Source organism: Oratosquilla oratoria, chromosome 30 (assembly GCF_046742065.1).
Source record: "Oratosquilla oratoria isolate Oo_2021 chromosome 30, ASM4674206v1, whole genome shotgun sequence".
Lineage (NCBI taxonomy): Eukaryota > Metazoa > Arthropoda > Malacostraca > Stomatopoda > Squillidae > Oratosquilla > Oratosquilla oratoria.
The window spans coordinates 4,221,260-4,238,759 of record NC_134806.1 but is presented as its reverse complement, the minus strand read 5'-3'; the positions used below and the strand labels follow the sequence as shown (position 1 = coordinate 4,238,759).

The window sequence follows — 17,500 nt, the reverse complement described above, 5'->3', positions numbered from 1 at the left end:
CATTTGCATGTATCAGTTTGTCTCCTGATATTTATCTACTTAGTTTTCGACATCAGACAGAACATTACGAAATTACAAAATACTGAGAACAGGAAAAAATATTAAAACGACAAAGAATGCGCAATGAAAAAAAAGTCTAGATTAAACGTGAACATTAGATGATTAAAGACTTTCCTTTTATTATCATTATTTTGGCTGTCGTTCCACTATTTCATTCAGGAGAATTAGGAGTGTTATGAGAAAAAGGAGGGTGGATGAGAAGAAGGAGGAAGAAATGAGGATAAGAAGGAGGATGTGACAAATAGGAGAAGTAGGAAGAGGAGGAGAATAAAAAGGCTAAGCAGAAAGAGTGGAGTGAGAAGGAGGATGGAGTTGAGTAGGGGTAGGTTGAAGAGTAGGAGTAGGAGGAGAAGGACAATGAAGAGGACGGGGTTGAGGATCAGGATGTGTGTGTATATATATATATATATATATATATATATATATATATATAATATATATATATATATATATATATTTATATTTATAATATATATATACATATATATATATATATATATATATATATATATATATATATATATATATATATATACACATTTAACAGAAAGACTACACCGACTGATAAAAGTAATTTTAGACAAAAGACAGCATACCAGATAACTGGAGAGAGGGGATAATCATACCAGTATACAAAAAAGATGATAAGTTAGAGTGCACAAACTATAGAGGAATAAACCTACTATCAACTGCATATAAAGTTTTTACCAAGATATTGTACAATAGAATGGAAGAATACATGGAGCATATAGCAGGAGAGTACCAATGCGGTTTTAGAAACGGGAGGTCAACAGACCAAGTTTTTGTTGTAAGACAACTAATAGAAAAGTATTGGGAATATGATAGAAAGCAACTACACCTGTTCATCCATTTCAAACAGGCTTATGATAGAGTGAGCAGAACATCTCTATCGAAAATAATGGAAGAATTAGGAATACCACATTAAGTACGTCAGATTAACAAGAGCATGCTGTGAAAACACAAATAGCGTAGTGAGATGTGGGAGTAAAACTACATCACCTTTTCAGATAGGAGATGCATACTCTCATCTCTGTTATCTAATCTGGCAATGGAAAAAGTAATCAGAGGTGGTATGAATGGGAGAGACGAAGGAATAAAATTGGAAGATATAAACATAAAACTATTAGCCCATGTTGACGACGTTGACATCATGATAGAGAATCAAGCAGAAATGGAAAACCTGGCGGCGTTCTTTAAAGAAGCTGCAGAAAGTGTTGGACTCAAGATCAATGAGAGCAAGACAAAGATAATGAATGTAGCAAGAGAGTCTGATCTGCCAGAAAGGGTACAAATTGCGGAGATGGACATAGAGAGTGTTAAAGATTTTAAATACTTAAGAGTAAAGGTGACCAGTGATGGAAGAATGAAACAGGAAGTGGAAGCCAAAACTGGAGCAGGAAATCGATGTTACTACAGCATAATAGAATTGTTTAAGAAAAGGTCAATATCAAGAACAACAAAACTGAGACTGTACAAATCAACAGTGAGACCAATCATATTGTACGGCCGTGAAACATGGGCCCTTACGAAAGCTAAGGAGAAGAAGTTTGAAGTTCTTGAAAATAAAAATTTATGGAGAATTTTAGGACCCGTGTATGACAATCAAAGGCAAGAATGGAGAATAAGACATAACTGGGAAATCCGAGAACAAACAAAACAACCCCATATTAAAAATGTAATAAGATTAAAAAGATTGAAATGGGCAGGACATGTTACAAGGATGCAAGAAGATAGATGGCCAAAGAAAGCACTCAATAGTGGAGTGTATGGAAGACGACCACTTGGACGACCTAGAAAAGACTGGAGGAGATGCGTTGAAGAAGATGTGCAGATATGCAGAACAGAACCAAGAGAATGGAAGGAGGAGGTGGCACAGGACAGAAAGACATGGCGAGACGCTTCAAAAGCGGTTATGGATCACCAAGTGGTCCGAGAACCAACTGAGTAAGAGTATGATATATATATATATATACATACATATATATATATATATATATATATATATATATATATATATATATGTATATATATATACATATATATATATATATATGTATATATATATATATATATATATATATATACATATATATGTATACGCACACACCGAATGGTCCCAAGTGCACAGATATTAATCTTTTTCAACTACATTAATTTTTCACTTAAGTTTCATGTCATCACGATCGAGGCTGACAAAAAAAAAAAAAAAAAAAATAAAAAGGTAATATATATATTTATATATATATATATATATATATATATATATACACATCCATGTGAGTATATATATATATATATATATATATATATATACATATATATATATATATATATATATATATATTGTGTTTGGTTGGCTCCCTTGGAATTCCAACCAACACTAGTTTGACAAGCCATTAGTTTAATAGACCTATTATGGCTACGTCCATATGGCTTGATTTGGCTTCATCGAGCTCCCTCGTCCTCAAAGAGGAGAGCGACCCCGAGAAGAGGATCATTTCAGAGGGAGGGAGGGTGGGAGGGAGGTTCGAGGACGAGATGAGGGGAGGTTGGAGAACGTCAGTAGGAAGGCAGAGAGGCGAAAAGTGTGAAGGGAGGAGAGAGGAGAGAGCCAACGTAAAGGCAGATGTAATAAAGAAATGTAAGGTGTGTGTGGTAGGTAGAACGAAACTCTCAGGTTCTCTCTCTCTCGCGCGCGCACGCAAGCTCGTGCTGCACTCGTTTCTGTCTGAAATGAACTCGTTTTTGGATTCAGTCGGTTCCGTACTCTCTACGACAGGGTGACGTACCTCATGGAATTTATTCTGGCTGAATATAAGAGGGGATTTTATGCATCATAAGAGGAAAGGGGGGATGTGGACCATATCCATTTGATAGTTTCGAATCGCTGATATCCTTTCAGTTCGATTAATTCGTCACAAAATGAATAAAATAAATAAATGAATAAATAGATAAAATAAAAATGATAAGAATAAATAAATAGATAAATAAATGAATAAAAAAAAACAACGAAAAAAACTAAACTAAACAAAACATGTCCTTTCTTCCACACCAGAGCTGTCCGTAGGTGCTCGCCTCTCGCTTTTTACATATGTCAAAAAGAAAATATAAATATGTGTAGAATTTTTTCCGTGTCACTGGGACATGACGTGAAACACAGAGGCAGAATAACATAAATACAGAGGAATACTTAAAGGAATAGGGAAAGGGAAAAGGAGAGTAAAAGGGAGAGAGAGAGAGAGAGAGAGAGAGAGAGAGAGAGAGAGAGAGAGAGAGAGAGAGAGAGAGAGAGAGAGAGAGAGAGAGAGAGAGAGAGAGAGAGAGAGAGAGAGAGAGAGAGAGAGAGAGAGAGAAAGAGAAGAAGAGAGAGAGAGCAAGAGACAGGGCGAGAGAGAGAGAGAAAGAGAGGAAGCGAGAGAAAGAGAAAGAGAGAGGGAGAGAGAGAGAGAGAGAAAGAGAGGAAGTGAGAGAGAGAGAGAGAGAGAGAGAGAGAGAGAGAGAGAGAGAGAGAGAGAGAAAGTGAAAGAGAGAGGGAGAGGGAGAGAGAGAAAGAGAGATAGATAGATAGATAGATAGATAGATAGAGAGAGAGAGAGAGAGAGAGAGGGAGAAGGAGAGAGAGAGAGCGGGAGAGAGAATATGTACGCACACACACACACCCACACCCACACACACACACACACACACACACACACACACACACACACACACACACACATACATACATACATACATATATATATATATATATATATATATATATATATATATATATATATATATATACATATATATATATATCTGAAGGCGGAGAAAATATACGAGGAATAATGGAAGAATTTTACTGCCCTAACGTTTCGACCCTTAGGGTCTTGATCACAAATCATAACACAAAGGATAACATGGACATTTTATACACATACATGTCACCTCACAGGGTGCCTGGGAAAGGTCATAGTGTTCAGAACATTTGTCCGTTTGTTTTCATCCACTATCAATAAACTTGTAGCTCTTGCCAAGCATATAAAACCATCTCTATGGTTGATGTTATTATTAGTATTAATATAGGCTGCTTCTATTGTTTTTCTTAATTTCTTTGTTGAACCTTTACTTATTATAATTGTATTGTCCCAGTTCGGAAGGTGGTCATGTGTATTTATGTGTCTTACTATAGAATTAGAAAGCCTGTGGGTTCTTACATCATTTTTGTGTTCATATAATCTTTTTTCTAATCCACGACCTGTTTCCCCAAAATATGAGGATGGGCAATTTTTCCAAGGTATTTTATAGACAATACTATTTTCATTCGTATGGTTATTATAATTATGCGTTACCAAATGTCCCACTTTGCTACCTGATGTTCTTGCTATCTTTATACCTGCTTTTAAGAGGACGTTGTCTAGAGTTGAATTAATGCTGGAATTTGGGACTGTGATATATCGTGTTTCTTTGTTATAATTATTTTTATCTTTACTCTTCTTATTTATTTCCTTAGCTTTCTTTTTTAGTTTAAGTAGGAGGACGTTGTCTAGAGTTGAATTAATGCTGGAATTTGGGACTGTCATATATCGTGTTTCTTTGTTGCAATTATTTTTATCTTTACTCTTCTTATTTATTTCCTTATCTTTCTTTTTTAGTTTAAGTAGGAGACCTTTGGGATATCTTAATTTGCTGAAAGTTTTTGTAATGTGATCTAGTTCGTCTTCTAAGAATTCTTCACTACAGATGCGAAAAGCTCTGAGGAAGAAGCCAATTATTATACCTGTTTTAGTCCTAATATTAAAATGTTAAATTTGCTCAGTGACGGTGAAACTTATGAGGAAAAATATGTTGGATACACTGTAAGTGAAAGTGATAAGTTTACAACAAAAGCAAAGAGAATCTTAAAGAAATCAGACAAAGGGAAGAAATTATCATATCTATTAGAAGAAGCACCTATACCACCCAGAATGCATGGCTTACCAAAAATCCACAAAACAGGAATTCCCATGCGTCCTATTACATCAGGTGCTAATAGTGCTCCACATAGGTTAGCTAAATACTTAGCTAAACCCTTATCCAAAACATTAGGTTCTATCAGTAATGCTCACCTACAAAACTCTTCAGATCTAATTAACAGATTAAAGGATTTGGATTTGAACAACAAAATATTAGCCAGCTATGATGTCACTTCGCTGTTTACCCGTGTTTCGATAAATGGTGCTCTTAAAGCTGTTGAGCGAGTGGTAAACAATTTGAACAATGAAGATTTACCTATCCCCAAAACAGATTACCTTGATTTAATTTCTCTTTGTGTAGGTTTCGGTGCCTTTACTTTCAATGATGTTGAATATAGACAACATTCTGGCTTAGCCATGGGTAGTCCCCTCTCTGCTGTGTTAGCCAACTTATATATGGAAATGCTTGAAACTGAAAATTATATATCGATAATGGGCAGAAACAGCGTTTGGTTAAGGTATGTTGATGGCATTGTTGTTATTGTACCAAAAGAAACTAATATTAACAATAAATTAAAAAGATTAAACAATGTAAATAGTAACATACAATTTACGGCAGAAGTAGAGAACAACAGAAAATTACCATTTTTAGACACTGTCATACACAGAACAAACAGCAATGTAAAGTTTTCGGTATACCGCAAACCCACTAATAAAGAAGATTATATACATTTTTATTCAGGACACAATATTAGGACTAAAACAGGTATAATAATTGGCTTCTTCCTCAGGGCTTTTCGCATCTGTAGTGAAGAATTCTTAGAAGACGAACTAGATCACATTACAAAAACTTTCAGCAAATTAAAATATCCCAAAGGTCTCCTACTTAAACTAAAAAAGAAAGCTAAGGAAATAAATAAGAAGAGTAAAGATAAAAATAATTGCAACAAAGAAACACGATATATCACAGTCCCAAATTCCAGTATTAATTCAACTCTAGACAACGTCCTCTTAACCTACTTTGCTACCTGACGTCCTGGCTATTTTGATGCCCGCTTTTAGGAGAACAGTGTCTAGGTATGAATTAACATTAGTTTGGTACTGTGATATATCTGGTTTCATTATTACATTTATTATCCTTCTTATTTTTATTTTCATTATTACTTTTGTTAATTATTTCTTTGGCTTTCTTTTTCAACCTACGTCAGGTAGCAAAGTAGGACATTTGGTAACACGTAGCGACAATAATCCCACTAACGAAAACAGCGTTGTTTATAAAATCCCGTGTAAAAGCTGTCCCTCTTCATATTTTGGTGAATCTAGTCGCGGACTTCATAAAAGGATAAATGAACATAAAAATGACGTAAAAGCCCATAGGACATCCAACTCCATAGTAATACATGTGGATAAACATGGTCACCTTCCAGACTGGAACAACACAACCGTATTAAATAAAGGATCATCCAAGAAACTAAGGAAGACAATTGAGGCAGCATATATCAACACTAATAACAACATTAACCATAGAGAAGGATTTATATGTTTAGCAAAAGCCACAAGCTTATTAATAATAAAAGAATACGCAGATAAAATAACAAGCTCTCCGAAGCGTCCCATAAGATGACCCGTCTGTGTATAAAATATCCGGTTACGTTTGAGTTGTTAGCTTTGTGATCAAGACCCTGCGGGTTGAAACGTTAAGGCGTAAAATTCTCCCATTTCTCCTCGTCAACTTCTTTCACCTTCAATATTATTTGTCATAATATAGTCAACATATATATATATATATATATATATATATATATATATATCCAAACATATACATATATATATATATATATATATATATGTGTGTGTATATATATATATATATATATATATATATATATATACAGACATGACAGGATTGAATAACCACTAAAAATGCATTTCTGCTCTTATTTAATGCTTAATGTTATTCAAATTTACCTAATATTATATTTACCTAGATTTATGTTTCAGATTACATACAAGATTAATGAAGCATGCCACGAATCAAAGGAGCAGTAGGTCTATCTGAATTTCAGCGAGGTCGTAATGTGGTGTCAACATGAAAGTGGACATAGTCAACGCAAAATTTCTGAAAATCTGTGAATACCCCTTTCTACTGTTAATTGAGTGATCGTACAATTCACCAGAGGGCAAGAAGGGCATAAAACCTCGTCCAGGTCGTCCCGGGCTCTCAGAAAGAACCTTCCGTCTTGTCAAAAGAAATGTCTAAGAGGATTCACGTTGCAAGGCCTGTGACATAGCAGCACAAGCTGATGTCGGTACCAGAATAGCTGTCAGGTATCTCCACAAGCTGGGTTACTATGGCTGAGCTGCAAGAAGGAAACCACTCCTTAGTCCAGCCAATATCAAGCGCAGAAAGGATTAGGCTGTTGAGATGGTAGGGAGACCTGTGGTCATTTGGAGCACTGTCATTTTCTCTGATGAGTCACTATTCGCATTATTTTCTGACAGTGGAAGAGTGTGGGTATGGAGACTCTGTAGTCAAGAGTTTGACCTCAAAAGACTGCAGCCAACAGTGAAACATGGGGGCATTTCAATAATGGTGTAGGAGCTGAAATTTGGAGTGATGGTCGGCCAGAGCTTGTGGAGTGTCAAGGAAACATTAATTTAAACAAATATGTTTCTATATTAAAGGAAGGGTTCATTCCAATATTCTCCAGTGGTAGAATGAGTAAAAATGTCTTCCTATTTATGGAAGATGGAGCTCCTTGTCACACTGCTCAAACAACACAAAATTGGTTGAGCCAAAATGGGATCATGAAACTTCCATGGCCAAGTCAGTCCCCGGATATAAACCCTATTGAACACCTCTGAGGCATATTAGACCGACAACTTCGCAAAAAGAATAGGAAGTCATCTTCAAAGCCCGAATTCTTAGGATTACTACGGGAAACATGGCAAGAAATCCCTGAAGATGATATTCATGAACTAATCACTAGCATGCCTAGAAGGGTCCTTGCATTGAGAAGAGCAAAGGGGATGTCAACCAAGTATTAGTTATTCACATTGTGACCATTTATAATCACTTTAATTGTATCAATTGCTTGTTTAATAAATTAAACGTTTTCTCTTGGTGTTTACTCAATTCTGTCCTGTGTGTATATATATATATATGTATATATAAATATATATATATATATATATATATATATAGACATATATATATATATATATATATATATATATATATATATATATATATATAAATATCAATCTATCAAATCAGCCATCCTGAGTCCACTGCTGAACAAAGGTCTCCTTCATAGCATTCCATGATTCACACGACCGCGCCAACCTCTGCCACGCCACTCCTGCGAACTTCTCTATCTCGTCTCTCTCTCCACCTTCTGTTTGGTCTCCCTCTTCCACGCTTCCTATCTCGCGGCGTCCACTCAGTAACACACTTGCTTCATCGCTCATCAGTCGTTCGCACTAACTTACCTGCCCAATTCCACTTACTCTCTTTTATTGACCCCACAATATCTTTCACTCTAGTCTGCTCTCTCACATAACTTGCTCTCTTTCGGTCTCACAGTGTTATTCCCATCATTGATCTCTCCATTCTCCTCTGTGCAGTCCTTAGCTTTGTTTCCATATCCTTCGTTAGTTTCCAAGTAGATTATTCCTGGCAGAATGCATTGATTGTACACTTTACGTTTCAAACATAAAGGTTGTGAGCCTCTCAGGATTTTATTATACTTACCAAACACTTTCCAACCAATTGTAATGCGTCTTTTTATTTCATTATCATGATCTTTCGTCACTTTCACCATTTGCCCTGAATAATTATACTCCTCAACTTCTTCAAGACTCTCACCATCAATTACAATATCTTTACTTTGAACTTTCGTGTTGAACATTACTTTGGTTTTACTCTTATTCATTCTTAAACCTACTTCGAGACTTTCCTTGTTTAGATCACTCAGCATATCTTGCAAGTCTTCTGTTCTTTCTGAAATAAGAATAATGTCATCCACAAATCTTAGGTGGATTAATGGCGAATATTTGAACAACCTAAGATATATATATATATATATATATATTATATATATATATATATATATATATATATATATATATATATATATATATATATATGAGAACAACAAAATCAGAGTTCTCATATATCATAAAAACCCAAAAACTTCCTCCCTGATCATGACAAACAATTTGTCTAAGCCATCGGACTTCACATCTAAAACTAATGTAGTATATGAATATAAATGTTCTACAGGAAATTGTAATTTCCTCCCCCATTCTTACATTGGTTTTACTAGATGTAAAGTCAGCCGTCGCCTAACTTTCCACCTACAAGAGGGGGCAATCGAAGAACATCATAGGAGTTCCCATAACGCTGCACTCAGGAGAGATGATTTGATCAACAACACCAAAATTATTGGATCAAGCAATGACCCTAGGAGACTACAACTACTCGAAGCCTTTCACATTAAGGACAAAACTCCGGTCATTAACATTCAATGCAATGTAATCTCCTCTATTCCTTTATTTAGAAATAAAAATCCCCCCTCTCCCTCTACCCCTTCTCTCTCTCTCCCTCCACCTCCTCCCCCACCCTCGGTGACCGCACCCGCCTAACCCTCCCCCCCAACCCCCCACCCCCCTTACCCTTGACCTCTGAGGTCCTTATTGTCTGTTCCTCCCCCCCCCCGCCCTTGGTTTGACCTGATCTTAGGTATATATACTTCTGTCATCCCCAGCTCTGTCACACCCTTCCTTCTCTTTAACTACGTAAGTCTCCGTATTTATTTTTATAAATTTGTCACCTTTATCATTACTGTTACCATGTAATTTTTTGTTATTTCAGTTGTGTCTTGATATTGTCTAGTACCTTTATTGTCACCATGTAATTTTTGTTATTTCAGTTATATCTTGTTATTGTCTAGTACCTTTACTGTTACCATGTAATTTTTGTTATTTCAGTTATATCTTGATAATGTCTTGTTTAAGACGAAACGTTGATATCAAATAAGAACAAATGGAAGAATATAGAGACCTAGTTTCAATCCACCCAGTCAATGGAAAATCTCTTATCAGGAAAATCGAGAATACGAAGAAAAAACTGAACAACTACAGCAATGCTGTCGTTTTTAACTCCACGTGTATTACTGAGAGCCTGCTCCCCCCCCTTTACTAATATATATATATAATATATATATATATATATATATATATATATATAGAAATAAGCTCATCTGCTGGGATTCGAACCCCCGCCAGAGCCGATGAGTTTATTTTCAATTGTCAACATGACACATATATATATATATATATATATATATATATATATATATATATATATATATATATATACACACGTTTCTATTAAGTACTAGAACACATGTGTCAATCATTTTAAGAAGAAGAAAAAATCGAGCTTTCTATATCTACTTTTTCTGTCATATGCAATCTCTGGAGGAAATCACGAAAGGCGCCAGAAAGCCGATCCATTTCATATATCGACAGCTATTTCAGCCATTACGCATAGCCGTTTTCAGTTGAATATTAAATACAAAGCAAAATGACAGAGATAAAATGTAGTGCCATTAGTTGCTTTTTGGCTGGTGCACAGGGAGGTTGTCCAACTAATAATGTTGACGTATGTCATGATAACCTGTCCTGGAGGTCTTCTGTCCTAACACTCTCCCGTCTCAGCGGTTCTCTGTTCTATGGGTCTATGTTCCTGTCCAGTGAACTTCTGCCCTGTGGCTTTTGTCCCATGGGCCCGTTTTTCTATTTGAGAGGTGGATTTACTCCATAGTTGTGTTTAATAAAGGTTTTTGTAATGCGATGCTTACCGCCTCAACAGTTACGAGTATTGTACGCCCATAGTTGCCGCCACGTTAAAGGATTTCTGTGTCCCTGATGAGGTCTTATAAGGGCCGCTTCTTATCATGGGTTCCGAAAAAGCGTTGATGGATGGTTCCGTTGTTGCGATGAGCCAACAGCCGCCTTCTTGAGGCCGTCACCGTGTGGCCGACGTGGCTAATTTGTATAAAAAACACCTTCTTTGTGATTTGTCGTTTCTCTCGTGGTGAATTATGCCATTTCGCTCATTCGTCTCACTTTTATATCCATTTCCTTGTGCAAGAAGACACTTGCTTCTTGTCACACAGCGTGGCAAAGGTTCGCAACCCAAAGCGTGCAACGCCAAAGAACTTGAGGTCCTGTTGACCTTAACGTACGCCTTGTGCGCGTAAGTTCTTTTTACTTGTAGTGGGAGCGTGTATTATAATTGTAATATATAGATATGCACCAATGCATATCACTGTATAGAACCATTCTGACGGGTTCGTATTCCCCGCTAATGGATTTATATTTCCCGCGCATTTAAGCGTGGGACGCTATGTCAAACAATCTTACTCCTGAATCGGTAGAGGACACACGCACGTGCCTTACTTCTGTACAAAATGTAATAATATCAAAGAGATTTATCTATAATTTAACCCGCCATTATTTACTAGTCCCTGACCACTCCTCGACAATAGCAACGTCTGCATTGCGAACATGGAATAGAATAAAACATCACAACTGCCGTTGTCGTTGTCCTTATGGGAATAATAAATATTCTCCCAAAAGCGTCTAGGCCGTAAATGAGCTTGGTAAAATCCAAATGAACCAAGATAAGAACAGACTTTATATTAAGAGATGAGAGCAAGATATTGTATGTACTGTATGTATGTATGTATGTATGTCTTTATATATATATATATATATATATATATATGTACATATATATATATACATATATATATATATATTTATATGTATATATATGTGTGTGTGTGTGTGTGTGTGTATGTATATATATACATATATATATATATGTATATATACATACATAAATATATGTATATATATATGTATACACACACACACACACACACACACACACACACACATATATATATATATATAATTTATACACACACACACATACATATATATATATATATATATGTACAATGTATATCTATATGTATGTATGTATACATAGGTATATATGGAACAAACGGTAATTCTAAACTCTACAGGAAGACAGGTTAAAATGAAGACAGTGAAAGAGGCTGTAAAAAACATTCATGTGAAAGGAAATACTGTAATTGAACCACACAATGACAAAGAACAAATCAACATTATATAAGGACTACGTCGTGACGATGAAATTTCAATCCTTCTAGTTACAGCTCGCCTGGAGGAATTTTTTTGAGTCGAGGAGGGAAAGGAAATATCTTATGTAAATATTCTAATCCTCTTAGATTTGTGGATGATAATATTTCAATGTAAGAAACATCACTTGGAAGACATACTGGGCAATCGTCGCAACAAGGAACAAGTGAAGTCTTTTAAGTATGAATATGAGCACTATCTAGAGAATGTTCATCTCGAAAAAAAAATAAAGATATTCATTCTTACTTCGACTATTGTCTGTGCTGAATTAGTGTGGAACTATCATGTCACCAGCTGTAAAGTAGTGGTAGGAGAGGAAGAACTGTCGCCAGTTCTCGCCTCTTTATGTGAAAATGTGGAAGAAATACATTTAAAAATGATAGAGAGATCTTGAGTCCGGTCCAGAGACCGTGTGTCAGCCCTCGGGGCTGCACCTCCGGTGTTCGTAAATGGCAGAAGGGAGATGATTCATTCCGCTGTCCGTCCCACAGGACGACCATAGGTAGGTGACCATCATCGGTCCCAACTCAAATTAAAACATTTATAATCAATAGCGGGATTCCTGAATTTGAAGCGTATAATTATTATTTGTGTCAGATGCTAAAACCAACTGAATATTAAGGAAATTAAAAAAATATATTACAATTGTTTGGAAAATGTTTGGTACATATAAAAACAATATGTCTCTAAGCCCCTACGTATCAAATGCAAATTCTAAAACCTGTTTATAATTATAGCTATGATCTACGGACGTGAGAGCTAAAACCAACTGAATATTATGGAAATTAAAAAAAATATATTACAATTATTTGGAAAATGTTTGGTACATATAATAACAATATGTCTCTAAGCCCCTACGTATCAAATGCAAATTCTAAAACCTGATTATAATTATAGCTACGATCCACGGACGTGAGAGTTAAAACCAACTGAATATTAAGGAAATTAAAAAAATATATTACAATTGTTTGGAAAATGTTTGGTACATATAAAAACAATATGTCTCTAAGCCCCTACGTATCAAATGCAAATTCTAAAACCTGTTTATAATTATAGCTATGATCTACGGACGTGAGAGCTAAAACCAACTGAATATTATGGAAATTAAAAAAAATATATTACAATTATTTGGAAAATGTTTGGTACATATAATAACAATATGTCTCTAAGCCCCTACGTATCAAATGCAAATTCTAAAACCTGATTATAATTATAGCTACGATCCACGGACGTGAGAGTTAGAATGGGACGAAGGTCATGGAGAAGATGAAAAAAAAAAAAAAAAAAAAAAAAAAAAAAAAAAAAAAAAAAAAAAAAAAAAAAAAAAACCCTGAAGAGATCAATACAGAAAATAACTCTAAAAGACAGGAAGAGGTCAAGCTGAAGAGGAAGATACTCTTGAAGGCAATAATGGAGCGGAAATGGAATCGAGAAGGAAATACATCCAGAGATCAAGACGGGGGACGAAGCAAATGTGTTATTGGCTGGAAGCCGCGAGATGGGCTACGTTCCAGGTGCTCACAAATATGGAGAAATAGTATTGAGAAGTTTGCAGGAGTGACGTGGCAGAGGTTAGCTCAATCGTGTCGCGTGTGGAGGAGTTCGGGAGAGGCCATTGTTTAGTAGTGGACTCGGAATGTCTCATTGGTCGATTGATTGATTGAGATGGATTGATTGCGAGCAGAAGTGGAGGAGTGGAAGTGGGCGAGATGAGGTGTTCATTGTGAAATACCTAATGTTCTAGTAAAGGAGGAAGAGGAGGAGGAGGGTCAAGAGGGAAGACGGGGTAGGAGGAAGGAGATGATGCAGTGAACGAGGATATGAAGAGGGAAATGAGAAATTGCGAGGGAGGAGAAGATGGAGGAGGAGAATGGGAGGAGGGGCATAGAGGAGACAGAGGAGGAAGAGAAAGAAAACGAGGGAGGAAGAGGAAGAGGAGTAAGAGGAGAAAAAGAAGGGAGGAGGAGGGAGAGGAAGAGGAGTAAGAGGAGGAAAAGAAGGGAGGAAGAGGAAGAGGACGAGGAGTAAGAGGAGAAAAAGAAGGGAGGAGGAGGAAGAGGAAGAGGAGTAAGAGGAGGAAAAGAAGGGAGGAAGAGGAAGAGGACGAGGAGTAAGAGGAGAAAAAGAAGGGAGGAGGAGGAAGAGGAAGGGGAGTAAGAGGAGGAAAAGAAGGGAGGAGGAGGGAGAGGAAGAGGAGTAAGAGGAGGAAAAAAAGGGAGGAAGAGGAAGAGAAGTAAGAGAAGGAAAAGGAAGGAGGAGGAAGAGGAGGAGAAGTAAGAGAAGGAAAAGAAGGGAGGAGGAAGAGTAAGAGGAGGAACAGAGAGGAGAGTAGGAGGAGAAGGCGGAGAAAGGAGAGGAAAAGGAGAGGAGAGAGCAGGAGGAAAATGAAGAGCAGATGAAGAGAAAAGAGGAGGAACAGGAGCAGAAGCAGAGGAAGAGCAGCAGAAAGGAAAGAAGAAGAGAGAGAGACAAGTGGAAGATGAAGTGAATAGGAAGGAGGATGAGAATGAGATGAGGAGGAGGAGAAAGAGGAGGAAGAGCAGGGGAAGGCTGAAAAGAAAGCTGAGGAGGAAGAGGGGGAGAAGAAGAAGGCTGAAGATGAGGTGAAAGCTTAGGAGTCGGCTGAAGAGGAGGAAAAGGCTTAGGAAACAGCTGAGGAAGAGGAAGAGTAGGAGGAGGAGGAGGTGGAGGAGGAGGAGGATAATGCTGAGAAGGAGGAGGAGGAGTAGAAGAGGAGTAGAAGAAGGAGAAGTAGGAGGAGGAGGATAATGCTGAGAAGGAGGAGGAGGAGGAGGAGGAGAAGAAGAAGAGGAAGTAGGAGGAGGAGGTAAAGAAGAATAAGGAGGAGGACGAGGACGAGGAAGAAGAAAGATGTGGGGAAGAATGGAATAAAAAGATATATATATATACATATATATATATATATATATATATATATATATATAAGAACATAAGAAATAAAGGAGACTGCAAAAGACCATAAGGCCTACACTAGGCAGCTCCGTATCCATCACCACCTGTCATCCCCATCCATAAAGTTGTCTAATCGTTTTTTTAAAACAACTGATAGTATCAGCGCTTACTACGTGGTTACTAAGTTTATTCCATTCATCGACCACCCTATTTGTAAACCAATTCTTGCCTATTTCCTTCTTAAATCTAAATTTGTCCAGTTTATACCCATTACTGCGAGTCCTGCCCTGTTGTTTTATTATGACGACCTTGTTTGCATCACCCTTGTTATAGCCTTTGATCCACTTGAACACTTCTATTAGATCACCCCGCACTCTGCGTCTTTCCAGAGAGTGTAAGTGTAGGTGCCTAAGCCTCTCTTCGTAAGGCAAATTTCCGAGTCCTTGTATCATTTTGGTCATTCTTCTCTGTACTGATTCTAGTGAATTTATGTCCATTCTGTAGGACGGAGACCAAAACTGTACCGCATAGTCAAGGATGGGTCTAACTATCGCTAGATAGAGTTTAATAATTACCTCTGCACTTCTATTCGTTACCGTCCTAGCAATGAAGCCTAATGTACTGTTTGCTTTATTTCTGGCGCTAATGCACTGCTTCCTGGTTTTAAGGTCCGGACTCACCAGAACTCCCAAGTCCCTCTCGCACTCAGATTTACAGTTCCAACCTGAATGAGGGAAGGAGTAAGGACTGAAGAAGGAAGAACGAAGTAGGAAGGAGGGTGAAGGAAGAAAGAAGGAGGAGGAATGATGAGAAAAATTATTGGGAAGAGGGAAGGAAGGAGGGAAAACAGAGAAGGATGGAGGAAGTAAGAGGGAGGAAGAAAGGAGGAGGAAGAAGGAAGGAGGGGGAAAGGAGGGAAGAGGGAAGGAGGAAGTAGAAACGAGAAGGGGAAAAGAGAGGAGAGAAGAGGGGGGGAAAGAGAGAGGAGGAGGAAGAGGAGGGGAAGGAGGAGGAAGGGAGGAGGGAAGAGGAGGAGGGAGGAAGGAGGTAGGAAGGAAAGAGGAGGTAGAATGGAGTAAGCAGGATAAAGGAGGGAGGAGAGAAGGAGGAGGGAGGAGAGAGGAAAGAGGAGGGAGGGGGAAGGAGGGAAGAGGGAAGAAGGAGGTAAGAGGGAAAGAGGAGGTAGAATGGAGAAAGAAGGATAAAAGAGAGAGAGAGAGGAAAGTGAGGAGGAGATGAGGAAGAAAGAGGAGGAGAGAGAAAGGAGGAGGAGGGAAGGGGAAGGAACAAATGTAATACAAAAAAGAAAACTCATGATAAATTTCCAAGCTGAGGGATCTGGTTCACAAAAAGAGAGAGAGAGAGAGAAAAGAGAGAAAGAGAGTGTAGTTACAACAAAGAACTCCAAAGTCATGTAAACGGGAGTTGGAAGCTGAGGTTCCCTTTGTACAATGTACCTTTCCAAGAACTCAGGAATATTGCGAAGGTACACAAGCCTTGAGAAGAAAACGTTACAAAAAAAAAAAAAAAAAAGGCAGACTACAGCACTGTCGGGGAAAACGGAATGGGGTGGGGGGGAAGTCAAACATATCCCAGTTGATTTTTCTCTTTCCTCAGGCTTCTAATAAAACACACACACACACTATCGGACATTCCTTGTCGGATCTCATAAAACTTTGGAAAATGAGCGAGATGTTTTGGTAATATTAAAACTCAAGTCGCCCGATTTGGTTTCTTTGTGAAGCAAAGGAAGGAGATCAACACATTTCTTGATCCGCGTAGAAGGTAATTCCAGAATCTAATAAGACCAGTTTATGAGATTTCGTGCAAAGTCAAGAACATTACCCCTTAATCACGTGACGGGGATTTGCTGTAATGATAAAAGAGATATGCATAATTTAAAATGAGCCTTTCTTGTCTTACGGAAGACCTTCCGTTCGCAATAAGGACAGAATCTATTCAGGACGAGTGCAACAAACCCACCAACCTATCCCATGTCAACTAACACCTTTTCCTCTTACTCTGGCTGCTTAATTCCTCTCCACACCATCGGGATCAGATGCCTCCTAGACAAGTTTGCAGTCTCGTGTCCTCAATCTAGAAATTCTTTACCAACATCTAGAAAACTGCGCCATCTATCGGCCGATCCCAGAGACCACCTTGAAGAGATCTTCTTTCCTGTTGTATGTATGTACATTCTTGAAATCTATTCTTTCGGTGTTTATGACACTGCCTCTACGATAAGATGTTGTTCTCAAGAATAGGCAGACCTTCTCTCTCTCTCTCTTTCTTTCTCTCTCCTCTCTCTCTCTCTCTCTCTCTCTCTCTCT

At 37.6% G+C, this 17,500-nt stretch overlaps 1 protein-coding gene across 1 annotated transcript in view; it reads right to left on the bottom strand.

Moving 5' to 3' along the window:
- Window positions 1-17,500, bottom strand: part of LOC143040956 (substance-P receptor-like) — a 382,403-nt gene that overhangs the window by 215,806 nt on the left and 149,097 nt on the right. The window lies entirely within an intron of this gene.